This window comes from Rattus norvegicus, chromosome 2 (assembly GCF_036323735.1).
Source record: "Rattus norvegicus strain BN/NHsdMcwi chromosome 2, GRCr8, whole genome shotgun sequence".
In the NCBI taxonomy this organism is placed as follows: domain Eukaryota; kingdom Metazoa; phylum Chordata; class Mammalia; order Rodentia; family Muridae; genus Rattus; species Rattus norvegicus.
In genome coordinates, this window is record NC_086020.1 from 230,150,096 (window position 1) to 230,159,592 (window position 9,497).

Here is a 9,497-nt window from a genome sequence, read left to right on the forward strand (position 1 = left end):
CTTTCCCACAGGCCAGCGCTTTCCCACTTACCACAGAAGGATAGACTCACCTTTAAATCCTTAATTCAGCTTCCCAGGTTTTAGGAATTTGATTCCCTAAGTGCTTCATAAAGTTCAACTTTTTTTTTTTTAAAGGAAGCCTGCAGTTGGCATTTTGAAGGGAACTCTAATGCATCACCGAGACTGAGTGAGGAGGCACTCGAGTGCTTTGCTATGTTTGTACGGCTTGCCCATCCAAGGCCAAGGTTCAGCTGAAGCAAAGTCCTGCTCTCTGGACTGCACCCCAGCAGATTTGTCCCACTGACTTGGTCGGCCCATGGAAGCCAGCCATTGCCTGTCTCTCATCCAGAGCTCTCTCTCAGGGTTAACTCTAGCATCATCTCCTGCCCAGCCGCCCCAGTACACACTTCACAATCCTCAGGCCCAGGCTCCGCCTCCACTTCTCTGACTGTCCCCTGTCCAGGTGAAGCCTAAGGACAGAGAAGCAGCTTTGAGCCTCCCCTAGGGCTAGCTCACAAAAAGCAGACCTCACTTCCGGAGGTGGTGAGACAAGCCACAGGAAACCTTGGTGTTTGTGTAATCCTTTCTCCCTGAGGCCCGCTGGGAACTGTGGACCCGGTGGGTGCTACACACAGCTGAGCAAGCATTATGAGCCAAGAAAGCTACCTACGACCTGTGAAAGGGTCCGAAAACATTCTTGGCTCGGTTTGCCTGAGAGTGACGTCATCTCATTTGCCTGTACATTTAAAAAAAAAAAGCTGCTGTGTCTCTTACACAAGCCTGCTTGCAATCTAAACAGCCTTGAAAGGAACCTCAAACAAAAGCTTTTCTGTCTTTCCACAGAAATACAGAAAGAGGAGAAGAATAGTCTCCCGGGGTGTGGCTCCTCTCTCCTTCCTGCCTCCCGTTAGTAACAATCCTGGTTCTGGAACAAAGCACAAAACAAACAAATCAATTTTTCTACTCAGAAACCTTGGGCTTACACTTCCCAGTCTATAACGAAGCATTAAAGCATCTCAGGTCCCATCTACATTTCCCAATCCTGGTCTTTTGTTTCCTCCTCCTCCTCCTCATCCCATGTGGATGCCAAGAGCCCAGAGTCCTCTCCACCTACAGCACTGTTACTCTGTCTGGGTATCCATTAACAAACTGTTTCCTGCCTTCTCCTTCTGCAGTAAATAGGCAGTGAATCTCCAATGTTTTGTCAGAAGGTGGTGGCCTTTGCCCTGGGGAGTGAACTGTGGAAGTTCCAGGTTCTATGGTTGCAACCATAGGCAGAACAAGATGCCCTAGAGTGATCTTGATACATGAATGACTAGGCCTGTGGCATCCTTCCTCAAAGGGCAGGGTCTTATCTGGTTCATGAATGTTCCTACCATCTGGGTCCCGTGTAATTTCCTTTCCCTGGACCTCAATGTCTACCCTTTCATCCTCACAGTATTTAGTGGTGGCGAGAAGGGAGGGCAGCTGTGCTTCTGTGCTCTTTTCAGCACTGATAACAAGGAAGAGAAAGAGAAGGTGGCTGGCTGTCTCTAGCAGGAATTTGCCCTTTTCTATTTCTCTCTCTGGAAATTTATATTTCTGTGAATCGTAGCACAGGTTCAGCCACCTGGGACGACAGGAATTTTCTAAGTTAGTCATATTGTCTCCTGAGCAAAACTGAAGTTCTATAAATAAGGAGAACAGAGATGGATATTGGATAAATAACTTGCAATATTGCCACCAACGCGCTTTCAGCTGCCCTCACTAATGCCGTAGGACTTTTCAAGGACATCTGAGGGGTAAGAAGTTCTGGAACTTTCCCCACCTGGGCTGATCAAACCCCAGAGGAGACCAGCTTTGGTAACTGCCCCTGCGTGACTAACATCTTCTAGTTCCCAGCCTATGTGCCCTTTGATATCTTAGGGCTTGGAGGATGATCTTTTTCTTCCTGAGCCGTTTCCTCCTCCCGTGCACATCCTTCTGTGTGCCTGATGCCACTGAACGGTTTGTCAGCGGGGTGTCCTCTTCACTAGGTGGTAGTGGAACAAAGTTTCTAATTGGGTAACCATTTAAGTCAAGAAGTCATGTTTTCCTAGGGCAGACTCGATAGTGGAAGTCGTGGGGCTTGGGTCGTCCTGGGGGTTTGGTGCAGATTGTGGGATGACATCTCTGGTAGAGAGCTTGGCTTTGCCGGATCCTATCTGTATCAGGGCCAAGTGACTCACAGTATTCAATGGGATGGGAGTTGGCTGTTTTTTGTCAACTTGAGACAAACTGAAGTCACTTGGGAAGATGAAAAGGTAACTGAGGAATTGCCTTGAACACTGGCATGTAGTCTTTTTCATTAATGATGGATGTGGGATGGCCTCTCTTTGTGGTCCTGGGTTGTATAAGAAAGAGAGGTTGGGGAAGCATGAGATTAAGTCAGGAAACCATATTCCTCCATGCCCTCAGCTTCAGTTCCTGCCTCCAAGTTCTTGATTGAGTTCCTGTCTTGATTTCCCCCAGTGATGGACTGTGATATGGACATGCTGCTTAAAGTCATGAAATTATCACAGCCACAGAGACACCAGACTACAGCAGGCTGCATTCCTCATGTGATCAAGAAGGGACATTGTAAACTCCTGCAGTCGCCACAGGATATGTGTCAGTGCTGTGATGGGAGACTGGTGCCAGCATCGGCTCCTTCCTGTTAGCAAGATGGGGTGGGCAAAGGCTTGGGATAGCTTGCTATTCATTCTGCCTTCGTGTTCTTGTCGTTTCTCCTTTGGCCTCCAGGATTCACCAGCCTTCAGAACCTTAAAAACAATAATTACAGTGCAATTCTGTGTGACCCACAGAGCCGTGCTTGAGTCAGCTACTCCAACTTCCTGTGTGTGTGATCTGCTGTGTAGTGTTGCTTTTTGTCCTGAAAACCTACTTCCTTCCCATGTGAGGTCTCCACAGGTCACCCTCCCATGAGTCACCTGTGGTGACGTGAGCTGAACTCTCATGTGTGGGACCTACAGCAAGCTCAGAGCTGCATGGTGATCCTGAAATGCAGGCCCCTCCGGGCTAGAACTCTCACTTCCCCATGATCTGGAGACTGAACCCAGAGCCTTACCCATAGTAAATGTATGTTTTGCCACTGGAGTGCACATTCAGCCTCCCTCCAGATCTCCCTCATCTGTATATGTAGCATACACATGACTGTTCGTGCACCAACATTCGTTGCCTTTCTCAGTCACTTTCCACTTTATTTTTGAAACTAGATCCCTCAGAGAACATGAAACTCACCAGTTCTGCTAGGCTGGTTGGCCGATGAGCTCTTGAAGAGCCTCCTGTCTCTGTCTATCCAGTGATGGGGCTGTAGACATGTGCTCTATGCATGATTTGTATGTGAGTGCTGGGGACCTGACTTCAGATCCTCGTGCTTGTGTAGCAAGCACACTACCAGCCAAGCCACCCCCATCACCTTCTACACGTATTCTTAGAGAAGTGAAGATAACTAGATCTCTGTGTAAAGTCAATCGAAATTTCAATGGTTGTGTAGTGTGTTGTTGTTGCTGCTTCGTTTGTCTTAACAAATGTTATCTGGACCAAACAAGTACATTCGGGGGCCTCCATGCCATCGCTGGCTTCTGAGAAAGGGATAGAGTGCTAAGCGATGGTTCTTGTAAATGAAAGGACAGTCTTCCCATCTCTGTCCACTTTCCGTTTGAGCTATGCCTGCAATGTGTTGATTGGTTAGAGACAGGTCTGTGGAGGGTCACAGGCCTGGTAAGAGTGGTAAGGTATTCTGATGAGCAGTTGATGGTGTTAAGAGGCCATCACACCGCAGCTCCATGGGTGCTGACAGCTGTACTCTGCGCTTCCTTTATGGCGCTCACACTGATAAACGCTGGACAGCGATAAATGGGAAGAGAGCCAGATACCCAGAGGGAGTTGCTGATGTGACTAAAAGTAGAAGATTTTGTCACGTCAGATCATTTGTTTCTTTATGTATTTGTTTGTTGAGCTAGTGTCTCACTACATAGCTCCTGTTGTCCTAGAGCTCACTACATACACCAGGCTGGCCTCAAATTCAAAGAGATCTGCCTCCCAAGTGGTGGCATTAAAGGTGTGTACCACAACACCTGGGCAAGTCAGTTTTTAAGTGAGGAACTTGTAGCATCTAAAACCACAATGTAACATTTGGGGGATTGGTTTTCTTTTTCTTTTTCTTTTTTTATTAGATATATTTCTTTACTAACATTTCAAATATTATTCCCTTTCCCAGTTTCCTGTCCATAAGCCCTCATCCCCTCCCCCATATGGGTATTCCCCACATCCATCCCCCTTACTGCCCCTCCATATTCACCTGCACTAGGGGTCCAACCTTGGCAGGACCAAGGGCTTTCCCTTCCACTGGTGCCCCAACAAGGCTATTCTCTGCTACATATGCAGTTGGAGCCCTGGGTCAGTCCATGTATAGTCTTTCGGTAGTGGTTTAGTCCCTGGAAGCTCTGGTTGGTTGGCATTGTTGTTCTTATGGGGTTGCAAGCTCCTTCAACACTTTCAATCCTTCCTCTAATTTCCCCCAAGGGGGTCCTGTTCTCAGTTCAGTGGTTTGCTTGACCTCTGTATTGGACATACTCTGGATGTGTCTCTCAGGAGAGATCTATATCTGGTCCCTTTCAGCATGCATTTTTAGCTTCAGCAATCTTTTCTAGTTTTGGTTTTTTTCCCCTTTTAAGAAGGAGTGGGAACATCCACATTTTGGTCATCTTCCTTCTTGAGCTTCCTGTGGTCTGTGGATTGCATCTTAGGTAATTCAAGCTTTTGGGCTAATATCCACTTATCAATGAGTGCATACCAAGTGTGTTTTTCTGTGATGAAGACCACAGGATGATATTTTCTAGTTCATTCATTCCATTTGCCTATGAATTTTATGAAGTCATTATTTTTGATAGCTGAGTATTACTCCATTGTATAGATGTACCACATTTTTTTTTTAAAATCCATTCCGCTGTTGAAGGGCATCTGGGTTCTTTCCAGCTTCTGGCTATTATAAATAAGGCTGCTATGAACATAGTGGAGCATGTGTCATTGTTATATGTTGGGGCATCTTTTGGGTATATGCCCAGGAGAGGTATAGCTGGGTCCTCAATGGAATGTCCAATTTCTGAGGAACCTCCAGACTGATTTCCAGAGTGGTTGTACCAGTTTGCAATCCTACCAACAATGGGGGAGTGTTCTTCTTTCTCCACATCCTCGATGGCATCTGCTGTCACCTGAGTTTTTGACCTTAGCCATTCTGACTGGTGAGAGGTGGAACCTCAGGGTTGTTTTGATTTGCATTTCCCTGATGACTAAGGATGTTGAACATTTCTTTTTTTTATTTATTTAATACTTAATAATAATTCTTTGGTTTGCGGGCAAACATCCCCCTCCCCTTCCTTATGGGTGTTCCCCTCCCAACCCTCCCCCCATTGCCGCCCTCCCCCCAACAGTCTAGTTCACTGAGGGTTCAGTCTTAGCAGGACCCAGGGCTTCCCCTTCCACTGGTGCTCTTACTAGGATATTCATTGCTACCTATGAGGTCAGAGTCCAGGGTCAGTCCATGTATAGTCTTTAGGTAGTGGCTTAGTCCCTGGAAGCTCTGGTTGCTTGGCATTGTTGTACATATGGGGTCTCGAGCCCCTTCAAGCTCTTCCAGTTCTTTCTCTGATTCCTTCAACGGGGGTCCTATTCTCAGTTCAGTGGTTTGCTGCTGGCATTCGCCTCTGTATTTGCTGTATTCTGGCTGTGTCTCTCAGGAGCGATCTACATCCGGCTCCTGTTGGGTCTGCACTTCTTTGCTTCATCCATCTTGTCTAATTGGGTGGCTGTATATGTATGGGCCACATGTGGGGCAGGCTCTGAATGGGAGTTCCTTCAGTCTCTGTTTTAATCTTTGCCTCTCTCTTCCCTGCCAAGGGTATTCTTGTTCTCCTTTTAGAGAAGGAGTGAAGCATTCACATTTTGATCATCCGTCTTGAGTTTCATTTGTTCTAGGCATCTAGGGTAATTCAAGCATTTGGGCTAATAGCCACTTATCAGTGAGTGCATACCATGTATGTCTTTCTGTGATTGGGTTAGCTCACTCAGGATGATATTTTCCAGTTCCAACCATTTGCCTACGAATTTCATAAAGCCGTTGTTTTTGATAGCTGAGTAATATTCCATTGTGTAGATGTACCACATTTTCTGTATCCATTCCTCTGTTGAAGGGCATCTGGGTTCTTTCCAGCTTCTGGCTATTATAAATAAGGCTGCGATGAACATAGTGGAGCACGTGTCTTTTTTATATGTTGGGGCATCTTTTGGGTATATGCCCAAGAGAGGTATAGCTGGATCCTCAGGCAGTTCAATGTCCAATTTTCTGAGGAACCTCCAGACTGATTTCCAGAATGGTTGTACCAGTCTGCAAGTCCACCAACAATGGAGGAGTGTTCCTCTTTCTCCGCATCCTTGCCAGCATCTGCTGTCACCTGAGTTTTTGATCTTAGCCATTCTCACTGGTGTGAGGTGAAATCTCAGGGTTGTTTTGATTTGCATTTCCCTTATGACTAAAGATGTTGAACATTTCTTTAGGTGTTTCTCAGCCATTCGGCATTCCTCAGCTGTGAATTCTTTGTTTAGCTCTGAACCCCATTTTTTAATAGGGTTATTTGTTTCCCTGCGGTCTAACTTCTTGAGTTCTTTGTATATTTTGGATATAAGGCCTCTATCTGTTGTAGGATTGGTAAAGATCTTTTCCCAATCTGTTGGTTGCCGTTTTGTCCTAACCACAGTGTCCTTTGCCTTACAGAAACTTTGCAGTTTTATGAGATCCCATTTGTCGATTCTTGATTTTAGAGCATAAGCCATTGGTGTTTTGTTCAGGAAATTTTTTCCAGTGCCCATGTGTTCCAGATGCTTCCCTAGTTTTTCTTCTATTAGTTTGAGTGTATCAGGTTTGATGTGGAGGTCCTTGATCCACTTGGACTTAAGCTTTGTACAGGGTGATAAGCATGGATCAATCTGCATTCTTCTACATGTTGACCTCCAGTTGAACCAGCACCATTTGCTGAAAATGCTATCTTTTTTCCATTGGATGGTTTTGGCTCCTTTGTCAAAAATCAAGTGACCATAGGTGTGTGGGTTCATTTCTGGGTCTTCAATTCTATTCCATTGGTCTATCTGTCTGTCTCTGTACCAATACCATGCAGTTTTTATCACTATTGCTCTGTAATACTGCTTGAGTTCAGGGATTGTGATTCCCCCTGAAGTCCTTTTATTGTTGAGGATAGTTTTAGCTATCCTGGGTTTTTTGTTATTCCAGATGAATTTGCAAATTGTTCTGTCTAACTCTTTGAAGAATTGGATTGGTATTTTGATGGGGATTGCATTGAATCTGTAGATTGCTTTTGGTAAAATGGCCATTTTTACTACATTAATCCTGCCAATCCATGAGCATGGGAGATCTTTCCATCTTCTGAGGTCTTCTTCAATTTCTTTCTTCAGTGTCTTGAAGTTCTTATTGTACAGATCTTTTACTTGCTTGGTTAAAGTCACACCGAGGTACTTTATATTATTTGGGTCTATTATGAAGGGTGTCGTTTCCCTAATTTCTTTCTCGGCTTGTTTCTCTTTTGTGTAGAGGAAGGCTACTGATTTATTTGAGTTAATTTTATACCCAGCCACTTTGCTGAAGTTGTTTATCAGCTTTAGTAGTTCTCTGGTGGAACTTTTGGGATCACTTAAATAAACTATCATATCATCTGCAAACAGTGATATTTTGACTTCTTCTTTTCCGATCTGTATCCCCTTGACCTCCTTTTGTTGTCTGATTGCTCTGGCTAGAACTTCAAGAACTATATTGAATAAGTAGGGAGAGAGTGGGCAGCCTTGTCTAGTCCCTGATTGTAGTGGGATTGCTTCAAGTTTCTCTCCATTTAGTTTAATGTTAGCAACTGGTTTGCTGTATATGGCTTTTACTATGTTTAGGTATGGGCCTTGAATTCCTATTCTTTCCAGGACTTTTATCATGAAGGGGTGTTGAATTTTGTCAAATGCTTTCTCAGCATCTAATGAAATGATCATGTGGTTTTGTTCTTTCAGTTTGTTTATATAATGGATCACGTTGATGGTTTTCCGTATATTAAACCATCCCTGCATGCCTGGGATGAAGCCTACTTGATCATGGTGGATGATTGTTTTGATGTGCTCTTGGATTCGGTTTGCCAGAATTTTATTGAGTATTTTTGCGTCGATATTCATAAGGGAAATTGGTCTGAAGTTCTCTTTCTTTGTTGTGTCTTTGTGTGGTTTAGGTATAAGAGTAATTGTGGCTTCATAGAAGGAATTCGGGAGTGATCCATCTGTTTCAATTTTGTGGAATAGTTTGGATAATGTTGGTATGAGGTCTTCTATGAAGGTTTGATAGAATTCTGCACTAAACCCATCTGGACCTGGGCTCTTTTTGGTTGGGAGACCTTTAATGACTGCTTCTATTTCCTTAGGAGTTATGGGGTGAACATTTCTTTAGGTACTTCTCAGCCATTCAATATTCCTCAGTTGAGAATTCTTTGTTAAGCTCTGTACCCCATTTTAATAGGGTTATTTGGCTCTCTGGAGTCTAACTTCTTGAGTTCTTTGTATATTTTGGATATTAACCCTCTATCAGATGTAGGATTGGTAAAGATCTTTTCCCAATCTGTTGGTTGCCGTTTTGTCCTAACCACAGTATCCTTTGCCTTACAGAAGCTTTGCAGTTTTATGAGGTCCCATTTGTCGATTCTTGATCTTAGAGGATAGCCATTGGTGTTTTGTTCAGGAAATTTCCCTCAGTGCCCATGTGTTTGAGACTCTTCCCCACTTTCTCTTTGATTAGTTTGAGTGTATCTGGTTTGATGTGGAGGTCCTTGATCCACTTGGACTTAAGCTTTGTACATGGTGATAAGAATGGATCAATTTTCATTCTTCTACATGCTGAACTCCAGTTGAACCAGCACCATTTGTTGAAAATGATATCTTTCTTCCATTGGATGGTTTTAGCTCCTTTGTCAAAGATCAAGTGACCATAGGTGTGTGGGTTCATTTCTGGGTCTTCAGTTCTGTTCCACTGATGTATCTGCCTGCCTCTGTACCAATACCATACAGTTTTTATGACCATTGCTCTGTAATACTGCTTGAAATCAGGGATGGTGATTCCCCCAGAAGTTCTTTTATTGTTGAGGATAGTTTTTGCTATTCTGGGTTTTTGTTATTCCAAATGAATTTGCAAATTGCTCTAACTCTATAAAGAATTGAGTAGAAATTTTGATGGGGATTGCATTGAATCTGTAGATTGCTTTTGGCAAAATGGCCATCTTTACTGTATTAATCCTGCCAGTCCATGAGCATGGGAGATCTTTCCATCTCCTGAGATCTTCCTCAATTTCTTTCTTCAGAGACTTGAAGTTCTTGTCATACAGATCTTTCACTTGCTTGGTTAAAGTCACACCAAGATATTTTATATTATTTGGGACTAT